At 38.3% G+C, this 17,787-nt stretch overlaps 2 long non-coding RNA genes across 2 annotated transcripts in view; one reads left to right on the top strand and one right to left on the bottom strand.

The window, feature by feature from the left end:
• LOC118153550 (uncharacterized) overlaps positions 1-12,801 on the top strand; it is a 168,334-nt gene extending 155,533 nt beyond the window's left edge. Inside the window, exon 3 of the long non-coding RNA XR_004742767.3 lies at positions 5,633-12,801. This is a non-coding gene — a long non-coding RNA (uncharacterized LOC118153550). The remainder of the gene's footprint in view (positions 1-5,632) is intronic.
• The window catches only part of LOC118153549 (uncharacterized), a 57,660-nt gene extending 43,600 nt beyond the window's left edge, over positions 1-14,060 (bottom strand). The window contains exon 1 of the long non-coding RNA XR_004742764.2: positions 13,851-14,060. This is a non-coding gene — a long non-coding RNA (uncharacterized LOC118153549). The remainder of the gene's footprint in view (positions 1-13,850) is intronic.
• Positions 14,061-17,787: the final 3,727 nt, after the last annotated feature.

Below are 17,787 nucleotides of genomic sequence, written 5' to 3'. Positions count from 1 at the left end.
ATGCTGATCTCAAACTCCTGGTCTCAAATGATCCTTCTGCTTTGGCCTCCCAGATTGTTGGGATTACAGGCATGAGCCACTGTGCCGGCTGTCATTTATTGATTTATAGCAGAGTAGGAAATTTTACATAACTTTCCTATTTATTCTATGCAAACTGAGCACACTTCCATTCCAGAGTTTACAAAGTGATAACAGTAGTGTTGTTAAATATATTTATTAGAGAACCAAAAAAAATGAGGGGACAGTTTATCATTTTAATAGGCTGGACAAACAGCAGAAATCCCCCTGGTCAGATGTGCATAGTTGCTTTTTGCTTTTTTTTTTTTTTTAAGTCTTCAGACCAAGTCTCACTCTGTCTCCCAGGCTGGAGTGCAGTGGTATGATCTCAGCTCACTGTAACCTCCACCTCTCGGGTGCAATAGGTTCTCATGCTGTAGTCTTCTGAGTAGCTGGGACTACAGGTGCATACCACCATGGCCAGATACTTTTTATATTTTTAGTAGGGATGGGGTTTCACCATGTTGGCCAGGCTGGTCTTGAACTCCTGACCTCAGATGATCTGCCTGTCTTGGCCTCCCAAGGTAGTTTTTGTTTTTTTTTAAATATATTTCTGCTTTTCTTGCCTGTGGCTAATGTATTTTTGTTTCACTCCTCTACCCTCTCTAGGGAGGTCAAGATAATTTTTAAATACTAAGAGAAGCCCTAAAAAGATTAATAATTGTATGAAGATGGGGACTAGCAGTGAAAGCCATTTATTAGTGTTGGCAGAAGCAAAGGATGTAGGATTTTGGTCTCGTTATGCTTTTGAGGCTCAGTTAATTTTTTTTCCCCATTCACTGCCAGAGCTCTGTCTTCCTTCGGAGAGGGAGAGTGTGGTATTATAATGCAGTGGGCATAGGTTTTGGAATCAGAATGGCCGTAACTTCAATATATATTTATATCATCTACTCACTGTATCACTTGGAGAAAGTCATTTAACACTGAATCTTAGTTTCCTCATCTGTAAGAGAAGAGCATAAAAGCTCTGTTTAAATGTTGTGAGAATCAGAAATAGTGCTAGCACAGTGCCTTATACTATTTCTGATTCTCACAATAACAGTTAAAAATAGCTTAAATGTTAAGTGCCTGTCACAAAGCCTGTCCTTGATAAATACTATTTTGCTGCTTCCTTGAATTCTTCTCCATTACATTTACTATCAACTTATTCTCACTCCATTCCCCTCCCACCCCCATTCCTGCTCAGGGCTCTGCTATCCCAGGGTCAGTGCTGACTTGCCCCTTGGTGAAAGAGGCAGTGATTGTGTTTAGTTGGGGTGAAAGACATACAGGAAACCACTTACATGACCAAAATTAAAATTACATCTACCAAGATCTTAGCTTTGAAAGCAGAGACTTTCAAATGGTTAGAGAGCAGGTATGATGGCTAGACCAGACAACGCTGATCCTTTCCTTCTGAATTTTATCTTTTGGTGGGAGGCATTTTCACTGCGCTGTTGTTTTAATGCTTTTCTTCAAGGGTATACTGAGGACCCTTTATGGTCCCTAACCTGAGTGTGAACATAAGCCCTTCCCTTGATTTTCCCTAGCAGATGTGAGTCGGTGGTAATTCTTAAAAATATATAAAGAAAAGAAAGAGGCTGGGCACAGTGGCTCACATCTGTAATCCCAGCACCTCCTTTGGGAGGCCGAGGCCAGTGGATTACCCAATGTCAGGAGTTTGAGACTAGCCTGGCCAACATGGTGAAACCCTGTCTCTAGTAAAAATTCAAAAAAATTAACCAGGCCTGGTGGCATGCACCTGTAATCCTAGCTACTTGAGAGGCTTAGGCAGGAGAATTGCTTGAACCCCGGTGGTGGAGATTGCAGTGAGCTGAGATCATGCCATTGCATTCCAACCTAGGAAACAAGAGTGAAACTCAGTCTGAAAAAAATAAGAAACTCTTTTTTGTTTTAAGAGGGAAAAAGAAAGGAACTCTTTACCTCTCTCCTGTTTCCAACCATTGAGTAGCTTCCATTTGCAGCACCAAGGAACTGAGGCACACAGTGGGGCTTATTATAAAGAGAGCAAGAGTTCTGGGTGATGTGCCCCCAGGCCCTCTACATTAAGTCAAAAGCTGGCCTTGGAGTCTTAAAAAACAATAGGCCCCTTATGGTAGAAGCAGATCTAAATCTTTAGGCCTCTCAATGCCCATCAGAGGGTACTGAAGATTGGGTATCCACATTCACTATTCTGAAACTCATGTATGAGATTTCGAAAACCTTTCACTGGAGACTACTGTTTTGGCCAAGATTAAAAAACAGGGACCAGATTTACCATCCTGTCTGAAACGACTAAAAACTCAGACAAAAATACACAAAGCAACAGTTTTCAAGACTTTAGGCATCAGGCAATGAATGAAATCTCTGATCATATAAGCAGAATGTGATCCTCAAGAGATAAGAAACAAGCAAAGTGCCTTCTACTCTTGCCTCAAATACTGCCTTGAAAGAGATTTTATTCCATGGAGCAAGGAGGAGGAAACTAGAAAAGTTCTCTGAGTTGAACATCCTGGGCTGCAAGTTACCGAATAAGGCATCTGTGATTTGCAGGACAGAGTATAAGAGAGAAAAGAGTTGCACACAGGGAACCTTAGAGATCTATAGAGGGTCCTCTTTGAATATTCAGCAGAAAACTGATCAGTGCATGCATATGAGGAAATAATTCAAGGCTGGGGAAAGAACCACTAAAAAGAGTGCCCTGGAGCTCACACAAGCCTCAGAATTAGCCCCACTCACATCAGCCATACTAGAAAAACAAATAATGTATGGGACATTGGATAGGGTAATAACAATAGGCTTTTCAATAAATAGGCTTTTCAATCAGGCCTAGACTAAACATTGCTCTTCTATCACCTAGCAAATAATAATATAATACCTCAAAGGATCAAACTATTTCCAAGTAAGTTAACCTGCATCTCTCAACAAAGCTCAAGAATATTTATAAGAAACATATTTTACCTAAATGGTAAAAGTCACAATATCTGAAATCCAGTAAATAATTATAAAACATACAAAAACCTTATTTCATGAGTAATTGAGACATAAAACAGAATAAGCATCATACCTCTGATATTGATTTATTTTGCTTTCTCCCTTTTCAGTCAACTAGACTACTTGATGTTGAAATAACTTTATCTGAGAATGTAAGCTGCTTTTGTCTTTGCTTGCTTTATATGTCTTCTATACTTAACAAACAAACTTAATGAGGCAATTAAAAAATTGTTTTCATAATTACAAAGAGATCTGTTTGACCTTGATAGAATCACTTTTTTTTTTCAGATGGTAATAAATGAAAGTGTTTAAAGTTTTTATCTAGCTTCACCCTTTTCAAGTCTTCCTTAGGACTTTAAGGCAAGAGTAGTCAAGCCAAACAAAAACAAATGTGCATTAGCAGTCAAAATAGAACACTGTTCTCCCGTAAAACACTACACTCACTACTGCATTGTTCTATAAGACCATTAATTTTCATAAGAATGATCAATGGTCATTTGTTAGTTTAAAACAGTTGAAATAAAGACTAAAGTTTGGACCTGAAACACAGTCTGAAGATTTCAGGGAAGTTAATTGGGAAGTTCTCAGTGTTTACATCAGAGATTTCAAAATTCAAATGACCTTAGAGTGTCTGTAGTTCCTGCTTTTTAATTTTTCATTCACTAATTTCCTTCTCCATGTGAATTCCCTTTTTAAGTCTATTTCATACTTCACATCTCAGATATATTGATACCACTTGCGAGGAAGCTCTCTGACTTCTTTGCTCTTTTTTAATTCTTTTCAAAAGAACAGCCTGGACTATTTCTGTTCACTTTGATTCTGGAAACTCTCCTCTGGTCGCATGTCTTTCTGATTGATTCCTGACAACTCAGTCAAATCTTGGCTGGTGGCTAAGTTTATAAACAGAAATTGAGAAGATGTACCAAGTATAAGTGAGCTGACTGATCCAGATCTTACTCTGGCCATGTGAAAAATAAGTAGCCTCAGGAAAAGGACAGTCCTTTATTTGTCTTTGACTACCTATCACTATGATTGATGTATCACATATATATTCAAAAGAGCTAGTGAGTTTCTGGAAAAAATATCAATATAAGAGCAAGCAAAAAAATCTCTTCTTATAGAAACTACCTGTGATGACTAAAAACAAATGTATACAGGGAAAAACTTGTATTGGTGCTGAAATTAGAGAATAGTGCCAACCACATGACAAGATCCCTGAGAAATCTCTGCTAAGTGTGATCTGCCTGGTATGATGTTGAAGGAAGTCATGAAGGGTGTTGATAATTCCCTTTCCCCAATGAAATGGTGATTCTAGAAAGAATTCTAGGAAGTATATAGAGTCCTGGAAGAAGATCATAAATACACCTCCTTTTGAGGGCCCAGGAATAGAGATCAGGTGTACCATGGAAAAACCAAGGTTCACATCACTTTAAGCCAATTTTAGCTTCACAGATACAGACATTCAGGGGTGTTAGCCCCTAGACTAGAAAGGCAATCTCTGCTATGGTAAACAGGAAGTGTCTGAACAGTAGGATGCTTCCCTTGAAGATTCAGTAATTAGAGGGTGAATGAAAATAGCACTCTCCAACTCAACAGATAGAAACACTAGAAATAAGGTTAGATGCAGTTAGTCCATGTAGCAGAAGTAGACACCAGAACAAAGAGATAATTAGATACAGATATAGAGATGCAAAAGTTAAGATACACAGAGGAAAAGCATGAAGAAACTTACTCCTTCAGCCTAGTTCATTTTCCACTGTCTTAGGCTCCTGAATATTTGAAGTTATTAAAACTATATTATGGACTCTAGATTAATTCAAAACTAGATTAAAAACCTTAGAATAATATCTAAGAGGAGGATTAGCAGGTACCTAGGTATGTTGTAAGAGACCTACAAGAAGATATGACCATACTATTTGTATAGATCAGATATATACAAAGCAAAGATCAGATATAAGAATGACTAGTTTTATTAAGGATAAAAATGGCAATGGAAAAAGTGAGATTTCCCCCCACCACCAAGGATTCTGTGTCTAAGAAGAGAATTCTAGTTTCAATTAGATGAATTGTGAAGGTTGCATAGGCAGATCTACCCACACTATTTTTGAACAAATGTCAGGTATAAGAAATACTGCTCTGATTAAGAATAAAATGAAAATGGAATAAATGAGATATGGGGGAAAATTTTTACATTATAAAAGAATGAGATAATTATGGCAAGCTAAACAGGAAGAACATATTTTTAAAATATGTACTGCAAGCAAGAAAATAAGCTTTAGACAGCATTTGCTTTGTACTCTCAAGTTAATGAAAGAAAATGGGGCCTCTTTGGAAAATAAAAAGAGATAAAATAACAGATTTTAGTGAAGAAGGATCTGGTAGTGCTGAGGAAAGTATTCAAGGAAATGTAAAACTAGAGCTGCTAATATGCAACTAGCAGAACTAAAAATAATGTGAGATGATATAGAGTGGAATGGATTTCAATGAAAATTGATCAATGATATGTATATCAAGATTTTGGGGCTCTGTCTTTGTCTACTGAAACTGTCAAAACATGATAGACTGGGTAGCTGAAACAATAGACATTTTTTTTTTTTTACAGTTCTGGAGTCTGGGAAGTCCAAGATCAAGATGCCGGCATATTTGGTTCCTGGTGAGGGCTCTCTTCCTGACTTGCAAATCCTACATGGTCGAGTCCCTCTTTCTCTACTTATAAGGACACTAATCCCATTATAGGGGTCCTATCCTCATGACTTCACTTACACTTGAGTATCTTTCAAAGGCCTCATCTTCAAATACCATCACACTGAACATCAGGGTGTTAACACAGGAATTTAAAGCAAAGAAGATAAAAAGGGGGATATGATTAAAGACAAGATCATAGACAGAGATTTGAAGGATATCTAATGAAGACCTACCACACTGATAATTTGGTGTTTCTTATGATGTGAACAGATATGAATCAGCTTGATGGGGGCATTCAGAGGCATAACAAAGAACAATCCTAAGCCAGAAAAAGTCTGAACCAGCAGTCAAATGGGCCCACTCCATAACAAAGTTAACAAAAATTGATAAAAAAAAATCCAGACATAGCTAAGCTTTGGAATTTTGAGAGACCTATGAGAATCCAGGGAGGAAAAAAATACCTACCAGTAAAGGAGGAAAATATTTAACTGGTCTCAGACTTAAAATATAATGTACCAAAAAATAATGAAGCAATACCTAAAGTGTTTAAGGGGGTTTTGATTCTCATTCCTTCTAACTGCATGTCAAAGCAGGTGGTTTTTATTTATAAAGACAGTGAAAACAATCCCAGATACATAAGGACTCTGGTAGTATTTGTTCTTCATACTCTATCATAAAAAATTACTTAAAGCATTACTTTCATCCACTGGAATACAATTTAAAGTAATAAACTATAATCAGGAAGTCACAATGCCAGAGGAATGACAGTAAATGCAGGAACTACTTGAAAATAGAATGAGTTCTAAATAAATATCATAAATGTGATTTGAAAAAACTATGCAGATGTTAACATTTTAAAAAGAGAAGGTATAGAATGTAGCAGAAACCAACAATGACAATAAAATATGACAATCTCAAATCATGCTAAAATAAAGAATTTGATGAGTGTATTTCTTCTCTCTCTCTCTCTTTTTTTTTTTGAGACAGAGCCTCACTTTATTGTCCAGGCTGGGGTGCAGTGAGCCAATCTCAGCTCACTGCACACTCTGCCTCCCAGGCTCAAGTGATTCTCATACCTCAGCTTCTTGAGTAGTTGAGACTACAGGTGTGTGTCACCACATCAGACTAATTTTTGTGTTTTTAGTAGAGATGGCATTTTGCCGTGTTGGCCAGGCTGGTCCGAAACTCCTGGCCTCAAGCAATCCACCTGCCTTGGTCTCCCAAAGTTCTGGGATTACATGTGTGGGCCACAGTGCCCAACGGAAGGGTGTATTTCTTAACCCTATATAGGAAAGAGAAATTTGTTTTCTTTTGTTTTGTTGAGATGGAGTCTCACTCTGTCACCCAGGCTGGAGCGTAATGGCACAGGTTCGGCTCACTGCAATCTCCGCCTCTCAGGTTCAATGGATTCTCTTGCCTCAGCCTCCTGAGTAGCTGGGATTACAAGTGCCTGCCACCTCACCTGGCTGATTTTTAGTAGAGACAGGGTTTTACCATGTTGGCCAGGCTGGTCTCAAACTCCTGACCTCATGATCTGCCCACCTCAGCCTCCCAAAGTGCTGGGATTTTGGATGTGAGCCACCACAGACATCTTGGAAAGAGAAAAAATTTTAAAAATCAACTGATATTGTACTTAGAAAAATATGGACTTACATTTTGTTTTTTATAACTTTAAAAGTTATCACAAATAAAAATAAAACCTAACTATGTAACCATTAAATTAGTGGAGAAGAAAAATAAAGCAAAAATAAAAAGCAATTAGAAGATTTTAAAAAACCCACGTAAAACAAAGTATCAGGAATAAGGCCAACCATGCTTGACATGGTAATAATTATAAATGGCATAAAGTTAATTTCATAAAACATATCAGATTGACTCCCAAACCAAAATGGAACTATATACTATCAATAAGAGACACACCTAAAATTCAGTGCCTCAGAAAAACTACAATTACAAGATAAAATATTTTCTAGAAGTGAAAATGTAAAGAAAGTTGGGCTGCAATATTTGAAGAAGATGTGGATTTTAAAATATAAAATATTAAGTTTATCATAGGTAGAATGATGTGTTATAATGGAGGGAATTACCAAAAAATGAAAATAAAATTTTCATCAACCTGCATGTAACAGAATATCACAGCATAATAATAGAGAAAAAATGCCTAGACACATATGAAGAAACATGAAAAGATAAAAATAAAGCATAACCAAATAAAAAGATAACAGGGGAGCTCCGCCAAGATGGCTGAATAGGAACAGCTCCAGAGTGCAGTTCCCAGTGAAAGTGATGCAGAGGGTGAGTGATCGCTACGTTTCCAGCAGAGGTACCAGATGCATCTCAATGGGACTGGTTGGATAGTGGGTATAGCCCAAGGTGGGTGACCCAAGTCAGGGTAAGGTGTTGCCTCACCTGGGAAGTGCAGCAGACTGGAGGACCCCCTTTCCTACCCAACAGAGGCCACTGGGGGCTTTTCTGGCCACTCTGGCACTCCAGTTCAGATACTGTGCTTCTCCTGCAGTCTTTATGGCCCACAGACCAGGAGATTCCTACTGGCTGACAAGTGTTGTGGGTTTCCAGCACAAAAACCCACACAAATCTGGGTGGCCATTTTAACTGGTGCCTGGGATGTCTGCGAGACAGAGCTGCACGTTCCCCTGAAAAAGAGGGGCTGAAGGCAGGGAGCCAGGTGATCTGGCTCAGTGGGTGCCACCCTTACAAAGACCAGCAATCTGAAATGCACTGGCTTGAGTGTTTTGCAGATAGTGAGAAGTTTTAGTTCCACCCAGAAAAGTGGAGCTCCATGGGGAGATGGGTGTCTGCCATTACTAAGGCAGTCCGTCATTACTGAGGCACTCCACCATTACTAAGACAGTCCACCATTACTGAGGCAGTCTGCCATTAGTGAGGCAATTCTAATCTCACCTGTGTAAACAAAACTGCAAGGACATTTACACAGCAGCTGGACAGAGCCTGCATCAGCTTAGCAAGACCTCTGCAAGCAGACTGTGACTAGACTCCCTCCTTGCTGGGCAGGGCATCTCTGAAAAAAGGCAGCAGCACATCAGGGACTTCTAAATAAAGCCCCACCTTCCTGGGACAGAGCACCTGGGAAAAAGAGGTGGTTGTGAGCTCTGCTGCAGCAGACTTAAACATCCCTGCCCAGCAGCTCTGAACAGAACAGTGGAGCTCCCAGCTCAGCACTTGAGCTCCAATAAGGGACAGACTGCCTCCTTCAGTGGCTCCCTGACTCCTGTATATCCAAAGAGGATATACCTCATAAAGGAGAGCTCTGGCTGACATCTGATGGATACCCTTCTGGGGTGAACATTCCAGAAGAAGGAACAGGCAGTAACTCTTACTGTCTTGCAGACCCTGCAGATGATTCCCAAGCAAGGAGGGTCTGGAGTGGACCTCCAGCAGTCCTGCAGCAGAGAGGCATGACTGTTAATAGGTAAACTAAAAAACAGAAAGAAATAGCTTCAACATCAACAGAAAGGATGTCCACTCAGAGACCCCATCTAAAAATCACCAATTTCAAAGACAAAAGGTAGATAAATCCACAAAGATGGGAAGAAGCCAGTGAAAAAAAGATGAAATCACCAAAAACCAGAACACCTCTCCTCTTCCAAGGGATCACATCTCCTCACCAGCAAGGGAACAAAACTGGATGGAGAACGAGTTTGATGAATTGACAGAAGCAGGCTTCAGAAGGTGGGTAATAACAAACTTCTCTGAGCTAAAGGAACATTTTCTAACCCAATGCAAAGTGACTAAGAACCTTGAGAAAAGGTTAGATAAAATGCTGACTAGAAGAACCGACTTAGAGAAGAACATAAACGACTTGATGAAGCTGAAAAACACAGCATGAGAACTTTGCGAAGCATACACAAGTTTCAATAGTCAAATTAACCAAGCAGAAGAAAGGATATCAGAGACTGAAGACAAACTCAATGAAATAAAATGATCAGGCAAGATTAAAGAAAAAAGAGTGAAAAGAATTGAACAAAGCCTCCAAGAAATATGGGATTATGTGAAAAGACCTAATTTGTGTTTGATAGGTGTACCAGAATGTGACAGGGAGAATGAACCCAAGCTGGAAAACACTCTTCAGGATATTATCCAATAGAACTTTCCCAACCTAGCAAGGCAGGCCAACATTCAACTCCAGGAAATACGAAGAATACCACAAAGATAGTCCTTAAGAAGAGCAACCCCAAGACCCCAAGGCACATAATCGTCAGATTCACCAGGGTTGAAATGAAGGAAAAAATGCCTAAGGGCAGCCGGAGGGAAAGGTTGAGTAACCCACAAAGGGAAGCCCATCAGACTCACAGCAAAACTCTCAGCAGAAACCCCACAAGCCAGAAGAGAGTGGGATCCAATATTCAACATCCATAAAGAACTTTCAAACCAGAATTTTATATCCAGCCAAACTAAGCTTCATAAATGAAGGGGAAATAAAATCCTTCACACACAAGCAATTGCTGAGAGATTTCATCACCACCAGGCCTGACTTGCAAGAGCTCTTGAAGGAAGCACTAAACATGGAAAGGTTAACCGGTACCAGCCACTGCAAAAATGTACCAAATGATAAAGACTATCGACACAATGAAGAAACTGCATCACTAATGGGGAAAAACAGCTAGTATCCAAATGGCAGGATCAAATTTATACATAACAATATTAACCTCAAATGTAAATGGGTAAATGCCCCAACAAAAGACACACACTGGCAAATTAGATAAGAAGTCAAGACCCTTCAATGTGCTGTATTCAGGAGACCCATCTCATGTGCAAAGACACACATAAACTCCAAAGGATAGAGAAAGATTTACCAAGCAAATGGAGAGCAAAAAAAAAAAAAAGCAAGGGTTGCAATCCTAGTCTGATAATAGAGCCTTTAAACCAACAAAGGTCAAAAGAGACAAAGAAGGGCATTGCACAGTGGTAAAAGTATCAATGGAACAACAAAAGCTAACTACCCTAAATATATGTACACATAATACAGTAGCACCCAGATATATAAAGCAAGTTCTTAATGACCTACAAAGAGACTGAGACTCCCATACAATCATAGTGGGAAACTTTAACACTCCACTGTTAATATTAGGCAGATCAATGAGACAGAAAATTAACAAAGATACCCAGGACTTGAACTCAGATCTGGACCAAGTGGACCTAATAAACTTCTACGGAACTCTCCATCTCAAATCCACAGAATATACATTCTTTTCAGCATCACATTCCACTTACTCTAAAATAGACCACATAATTGGAAGTGAATCACTCCTTAGCAAATGCAAAAGAATGGAAATCATAACAACCACTCTCTCAGACCCCAGTGCAATTATATTAGAACTCAGGATTAAGAAACTCATGCAAAACCACAAAACTACTTGGAAACTGAACAAGTAAATCACTCCTCACAAATGCAAAAGAATAGAAATCATAACACTCAGTCTCTCAGACCAGAGTGCAATTGAATTAGAACTCAGGGTTAAAAAACTCACTCAAAATCCCAAAACTACACAAACTAAACAACCTGCTCCTGAATGACTACTGGATAAATAATGAAATGAAGGCAGAAATAAAGAAGTTCTTCAAAACCAGTAAGAATGAAGAAACAACATATCAGAATCTCTGGGACACATTTAAAGCAGTGTCTAGAAGGAAATTTATAGCAATAAATGCCCACATGAAAAGTGAGGAAATGTCTAAACTCAACACCCTATCATCAAAATTAAAAGACCTAGAGTAGCAAGATCAAACAAATTCAAAAGCTAGCAGAAGACAAGAAATAACTAAGATCAGAGCAGAACTGTAGGAGACAGAGACACAAAAAAACCCTTCAAAAAATTAATAAATCCAGCAGCTGATTTTTTAAAAAATATCAACAAAATAGACCACTAGACAGACTAATAAAAAAATAGAAGAATCAAATAGATGCAGTAAAAAATGATAAAGGGAATATCACCACCAGTTCTACAGAAATAAGAATGAAATGAAGGAGAAATTACTACTATCAGAAATTACTACAAACAACTCTATGCACATAATCCGGTAAATCTAGAATAAATGGATAAATTCCTGGAAACTTAAACCCTCCCAAGACTAAACCAGGAAGAAGTTGAATCCCTGAATATACTAATAAGATCTGAAGTAGAGGCAGCAATTAATAGCCTACCAACCAAAAAAAGTCCAGGTACAGACAGGTTCACAGCCAAATTCTACCAGATGTCCAAAGATGAGCTGGTACCATTCCTTCTGAAACTATTCCAAACAATACAAAAAGAGGGAATCCTCCCTAACTCATTTTATGATACCAACATCATCCTGATATCAAAACCTGGCAGGCATACAACTAAAAAAGAATATTTCAGGCCAGTATCCATGACGAACATCGATGCAAAAACTTTTAATAAAATACTGGCAAACTGAATGCAACAGTACATCAAAAAACTTATCCATCATGATCAAATAGGCTTCACCCTGGGGAAGCAAGTCTGGTTCAACATATGCAAATCTATCAGCGTAATCCATCACATAAACAGAACACAAGACAAAAACCACGATTATCTCAATAGACACAGAGAAGGCCTTTGACAAAAGTCAACAGTGCTTTATGTTAAAAACTCTCAATAAACTAGGTATCAATGGAATGTATCTCAAAATCATAAAAGCTATTTATGACAAACCAACAGACAATATCATACTGAATGGGTAAAACTGGAAGCTTTCCCTTTGAAAACTGGCACTAGACAAAGATGCCCTCTCTCACCATTCCTATTCCACATAGTATTGGAAATTTTAGCCAGAGCAATCGAGCAAGAAAAAGAAATAAAGTATATTCAATTAGGAAAAGAGGTGCATCAAAATTCTTTCAAAATACAGTCACTACAGTTAGCAACAATGTATTATATATTTTAAGGTAGGTAGAAGACTTGGATTGTTCCCAACACATAGAAATGATATATACTTGAGGTGATAGATACTTATATACCCTGACTTGGTTATTAAAAACACTATGGATGTAATGAAAAATCACAGGAACCCCATAAATATGTAAAATATTATATACCAAATAATCTTTTAATAGTCAATATTTTTAATCCATTTGTTCTACATCTAAGAAGTTATCTAAAATAAATAATAGGACATATGCCCAGATAGATTTAAACATTCACAAGAGTGCTAAGATTCCTATCTTTCAAAAAATATATTGGTTTGAATCAAAGATTTAAATGCCCAACCAAAACATCCTCCCCAAATGCTAGAAGAAGCAATAGAAGAATCTGTAATCTTTAGAAGAGTTCAAAATGAACTAAATATCCATTAAGAAAAGATTGTTCCAGGTTTTTGGACTTTTTCCTTTTTTGCTTTCCTTACCTGGAGCTCTGGCCTCCCTATCTCCATTCAGATTTCTCACTTCCATTTCACTCAAGCATCAGCTCCAAGGTTCCCTTCCTTCCCACCGTGTATAAAAACCTGGCCTCAACTGACCCTGTCCTGCTGTGCAACATCATGTTCTAAATATACACTGAAAAGCACATATGTTGAATAAATTCCTGAAATTTCCTGGGTTTAATGGTATACAAATTTAAATTACCTTTATGGTGATTGCCAAGGTCCTTTCCAAACAACGGTCATAATTTTTTCTTTCTACAACAATGTGCCAGACTCCTTGTTTCTTTCACTTTTACCTTTGGTATATGTTTTCACCTAAAAGTCTTTTTCAAACTTTTAGGTGAAAAATGGAATCTTACTACTTTAATTCATTTTGGTTATGAGTGAGATAAGCATCTCTATAGAAGTCTTGGCTATTGTGTTTGTTTTTCTCTGAGCTGTCTGTTTCTACTGTTGATTCATTTATCTACTGTGCTGCTCATCTTTTTAAGTCTATAAAAGCTATCTTCATATTAAGGAAATAAGTTGCTGATTATCTGTTTCCCCTCCCAACTCCCATTTGTCACTTGCCTTTTGACTTTATTTATATACTTATTTCTGTAACAAAGTTTTAATGTTTCTGTAGTCAAATTTTTATTGGTAGGACATTTTAATATTCCAGAAATTTCTGTGATCTTTAGAGCATGCTCCACAACTCTTTTCTACCTTGTCAAAATTAAATAGCTTCATACCTGCCCAATATACCTCTTGATTGGAAAAAATGTAATCTCAGAAAGGTAGCAGAATTGCACGTTGAGCTGAATCTGTATCCAACAGTGGGATTCATACTTGTTTGAGAGACTGTTGGAGGGTCCTACCATGAAGACTTGAGGTTTTTCTCTTGGAAAATAACATGATCTAGCCAGAGAAGTTCAGATCAACAAACTTGGCCCCATAATAGGCCTCAGTTTCCAGAAAGGAAGAACCTACTTCCCTTGGGACTTATTTCTGGGTCATAAAGGGATGATTCTATAGGCAAAAACCCGTTACCACGGTAGCCTGCATGTTTCCATGCAGCAATGCTTGCGTATGTGTTTTTCTAGTACTGGGTAACATAAATGGTGAAAGAAAACATTGTCTCATTTTGAGAACACTGTACAATTCTGATGCCCATCCAAGGCTCCAGAGCATTGGCAAACTTGGCAGGGGCATTTGCAAATGATTACAACTTGCTCTGTGGTTGACTGAAGCAGCTATGATCAACAGCAAGATTTATCAGTGGAGGGGACAATGGAATGTTACACATAATGGCAACACCACAAATTACACTGATCTTGGGAGATGTTTGGTGATAACCTGGACAGTGAGAGGGAGGAGTCTAGAGAGAGTCAGAGGAGGAGGAGAATGAGTAATGGGCACCTGAAAAATCGTGCAGGAGAGAGAAACTTCAGAGGGAGCCAACGCCAGATTTAGCCATCTATATGGAAAAGTTGGAATGATTTTCACATAAGATAGCCAAGCTTGAGAAAAGTAGTTTATTTTAAATAGAATTTTAAAAACAGAAACACCAAGGCTATTGTGGCATTTGTGAGAAAAAGATACTGGGAAAGTATCTAAAAGAAAATGTATTACTCTATTTTCTAATAAAGACATACCTGAGACTAGGCAATTTACAAAGAAAGAGGTTTAATGTACTCACTTCCACATGGCTGGGGAGGCCTCACAGTCATGGTGGAAGGCAAGGAGGAGTAAGTCACATCTTACATGGATGGCAGCAGGCAAAGAGGGAGAGCTTGTGGAGGGAATTGTCTTTATAAAACCATCAGATCTCATAAAGCTTATTCACTGTCAGGAGAGCAGCATGAGAAAGACCCACCCCATGGTAATTTCATGATTACCTCCCTCCGGGTTCTTCCCACACCAAGTAGGAATTCAAGATGAGATTTGGGTGGGACACAGACAAACCGTATCAGGAAATCTAAGCAACTTGTAAAACTGTGGTTGAAAAGTCAGATGAAATGAGTGAAAGAAACTACTATCAGAATGACCATAAGCTAATCTCATAATGTTGCATGAGCCTGAAATTATTTAAAGTATGATCACTGTTGTCGTGTTTTGCTTTTATTTTGTTGCTGTTGTTCTTTTGTCTGGCCAGAGTTGCTTGGAATATGAGTGACAGTGCTGGTGACCCTTGGGCCAACTCTCACTTGGCAAGAAGGCAGGACAGGAGCCATCCATTACCTCAATCTTTGCTTCATGTCGATTGAAGGGTATCCAGTGCTCTGAGATGATCTATCTCATCAGTCTCCCATTTGAGGGAGAATATGAATAAAGCAAGATACTTCAAGCAGGCAGTATATATAGACCCAGATAAAGAGGAATAAGAAGTCACTGTAAGCCATTCTAAGTGTTACCCAATAGGTTGCGAGCTCCCTGACACCACAGACTGTACTTTTTTTCCTTAGTACAGTGGCATGGTCTTGGCTAACTGCAACCTCTACCTCCTGGTTTCAAGTGATTCTCCTGCCTCAGCCTCCTGAGTAGCTGGGATTCCAGGTGTGCACCACCACGCCAACTAACTTTTGTATTTTTAGTAGAGACAAGGTTTCACCATGTTTGTCAGGATGGTCTCGATCTCTTGACCTCATGATCTGCCTGCCTCAGCCTCCCAAAGTGCTGGGATTACAGGCATGGGCCATTACGCCTGGTCCTTTTTAAGGGGTCATTCTTGTACTGAGCCTGGTCAAGTGTAGGCTTTCAATACACATTTGGAGAACTGATGACAGAATTCATTCATGGCAGTACAGCACAAACACTAGGAAGCCCTGCCTGAAAAGGAAGGCCATTGGAAACTAAGCCTTGGCTGACATTGCAAAGGACCAGGTGTGGCCACCTCTAGAACTCAACTCCTATTTGTTTTACTGTCAATAAAGGCAGGATGAAAGTGGATATGTTTGATAAAATATCACTAAAAAGCTATAAAATTGGTTCTTCCATGTAAGAAAAACAAGATTACGAAGATATACTTTGAGTGAATTTTACATAATCCCAATCTTGTTATTAGGTAGAATGTCAACCTCTTTATCAAATCTGGGAAGCCAAGAAGTAGGATCACTTTATATAACTTAAAATAGGTAGTTTTAAAGATATAGAGCAACTAGTAAATTTATGAAAGTCATTGTCTAAGATATAATGTGGTCAAGAAATAAGTAAATTAAAGGAAGACTTAGTCAAATAGTTAAAAATCTAATTTGTATAATATTAAGAAAAATATAGGATATTTCAAATATATTACTAAGTGTTTAAAGGTTTATTGTTGAGTTCAAAATAGGTTTACATAAATTTGTAGATAAAGACTCAAAGATTAATTAAGAAAACGTGGCTGAGTGCCAGGTAGGGGGTCAAAGTGCCTCAATTCATTGCCCTGTACTCCATGATCAATGGCTTTGAGTAAAGTATCTTAATGCTTTTTACCAGAGCTCTCTAATCAGTAACATTGGGATAATGTACCATTTTTAAAAGCACACATATATGGCACTATGAAACATTGTCTAGAATATAGTAAAGATTTGATAGATATTAGTGTTAATAAAGAAAACTGGGTTGCTTGAGGTATAATCTCTTTTTTAAGGAATTATAATAGTGGGCTGACATTCTCTCACAAAATATTCCTCTGAATTAGAGATGAAAGATAAAATAAAAACAAGACCTGGCCAGCATGAGTGATGCCATTTCTGCTCTGATCTTGCTCATTAAATAGCTTAAACTCTCACATACAGTGAACAGGGTATAACAACTCAGTGGGTGGTGAAATGTCAGGTGTAGAGTCACCATCATTAGCAAATAAAACTACAGAATGCCCAGTTAAATTTGAATTTTAGATAAATTATAAATGTTTTGGTATAAGTGTACTTCATGCAATATTTAGATCATAGTCATGACATGCTAAAATAATTATTTGTCACATATTTGAAACTCAAATTTAATTAGGTGTCCTGTATTTTATCTGGCAGTACAAGTCAGGTGTGCAGCTAAAGCACTCAGGCAGTGTCTGCAGGTTTATGATGCCATGAGATCTTTGGGAGACTGAGTCTCATCCTTATGACCTAATATACTCTTATTTTTTCCATTGTGAACTATATTTTACACACATCCTGCCCACATCCATTCATTTTTTTAATGTAGAGGGTTAAAAGTAGTGTAATTTTTAATGGCTGAAGTGGGACAGACGTTGAGCTCTATTTGACTTTTTTTTTTTAATCTTTATTTTTTTAATTTTTATCGCATTTTAGGTTTTGGGGTACATGTGCAGAACATGCAAGACAGTTGCATAGGTACACACATGGCAGTGTGTTTTGCTTGCTTTCTCCCCTTCACCCAAATTTGGCATTTCTCCCCAGGCTATCCCTCCCCACCTACCCCTCCAACTGGCCCTCCCCTTTTCCCCCCAATAGACCCCAGTGTTTAGTACTCCCCTCTCTGTGTCCATGTGCTCTCATTTTTCATCACCCGCCTATGAGTGAGAATATGCAGTGTTTCATTTTCTGTTCTTGTGTCAGTTTGCTGAGAATGATGTTCTCCAGATTCATCCATGTCCCTACAAATGACACAAACTCATCATTTCTGATTGCTGCATAATATTCCATGGTGTATATGTGCCACATTTTCCCAATCCAGTGTATCATCGAT

This window comes from Callithrix jacchus, chromosome 1 (assembly GCF_049354715.1).
Source record: "Callithrix jacchus isolate 240 chromosome 1, calJac240_pri, whole genome shotgun sequence".
In the NCBI taxonomy this organism is placed as follows: Eukaryota; Metazoa; Chordata; class Mammalia; order Primates; family Cebidae; genus Callithrix; species Callithrix jacchus.
The sequence above is the reverse complement of the archived record's forward strand: the minus strand, read 5'-3'. Positions and strand labels throughout refer to the sequence as shown.